The sequence below is a fragment of the Orycteropus afer genome, unplaced genomic scaffold (genome assembly GCF_000298275.1).
Source record: "Orycteropus afer afer isolate SDZICR_OR568_19922 unplaced genomic scaffold, OryAfe1.0 scaffold00507, whole genome shotgun sequence".
In the NCBI taxonomy this organism is placed as follows: Eukaryota; Metazoa; Chordata; class Mammalia; order Tubulidentata; family Orycteropodidae; genus Orycteropus; species Orycteropus afer.
In genome coordinates this window covers 660,610-662,133 of record NW_006922094.1, presented here as the reverse complement: position 1 = coordinate 662,133, position 1,524 = coordinate 660,610, and positions in this window count along the sequence as shown.

Here is a 1,524-nt window from a genome sequence, read left to right as displayed (position 1 = left end):
TGGCCACAATGAGTCAGAACCAACTTGATGGCACCACAATTCAAAGGCAATTCTTCAGTCTTCCTTATTCATGATCCAGCTCTCACATGCATATGAGGCTGGAGGGGCTGGACTTTAGCCACCAAGGAAAGCCTTACTGCAATCTTTCTTCAGTTAAGGTCTGAGGATGAGAAAAGAAGCCGTGCAAGTATAGGGAAGAAGAGCATCCCAGGCTGTTCCCAGGCAGTGGGAACAGCGGGTGCAAAGGTCCCGAGGCGGGAATGTACTTGTGTGTCTGAGGAACTGCAAGGAGAGTGGCTGACCTGGAGGGGGAGAGAGACGAGATGAGACAGAGAGGCAAAGGGCAATGGGTCGGGGAGGCTAGGTCATTGGTCTTCACTCTGGGAGATGGGGAGCAGTGAGATGGTTTTGAACAGAAGAGGCGGGTGATGGTGTGGCTTAGCAGAGCCAACTGGGTATGAGAGACAGTGTCTGTTTCCCCCAGCAGAACACTCATTCCACAAGGGTGGACACCTCATCGTTTTTGCTCAGCACCCAGAACGGTGTCCAGAACAGTGTGATTCAGAGTTGCTGCTCGATATAATTTGTTGAATTAGTGAGGTTAAAACCAGACGCTAGCAAGCACAGAGTGGCTATGAGTTTGGGTTCTGGAAGGGCCTACTTATGTGTGGATCCTCCCTCTTATCGGTGTGGGCAAGAAAATGAACTACTCTGGGCCTCAGTTTCCCCCTCTGTAAAATGGAAAAAAATGTTACTTACCTCATAATGTTGTGTCATTTAAATGAGCATTCATGCAGGCAAATTGTTTTGCAGAGAACCTGGCACAAAGTAACTAAATGCTCAATAAATGTTAGTTTTTTATAGCTGTCTGCAGAAACAATCTCACTGTGCATTATGATATTGGTAATCAGATCCCTGTTTTATATATGAGGGAGTTGAGATGTGAAAAGGTTAAATGTCTTGCTCAGACACTGGGCTAGTAGGCTGTAGAGCTGTAATGTGAAACCTTTCAGACCCGGAAGACACAGTAGCTCTTCTCTGCCCAAACTGAGTGGTGGGTGGGTAAGTGGGTGCAGGGAGACCACCGCCTGGTCCTCTACATCCCCATCCACTCACTCCCATGTTATAGTCAGGATAGGGATTGGGCAGCTTATACAGAGACCCGAAGACACAGGCGTAACAAAATGTTCACTTTCATCTCACACGAAAGCCTGAGCTGGTGGGAGTCGAGAGCAGGCAGGTGAGTGTGTACCACAAGACCATCCAGAGGCCCAGGCTCCTTCCTTCTCGTGGCTCTGCATCCTGCCAGGGTGTTGGACTTGGATGTCCAGGGAGAGTAGCTTCTTCCATCAGTTCTCAGGAAGGGAGAGAGCAAGTTGAAGATACACAGCTTCTTCTTAAGGACCTGACCTGGATGCAGTACACATCCCTTCTACCCACCTCCTGCTGACCAGGATTTAGACATATGGTTGCATCTAGTTGCAGGGGAGGCCAACCACATGTCCAGCTAACACATGAGGACTT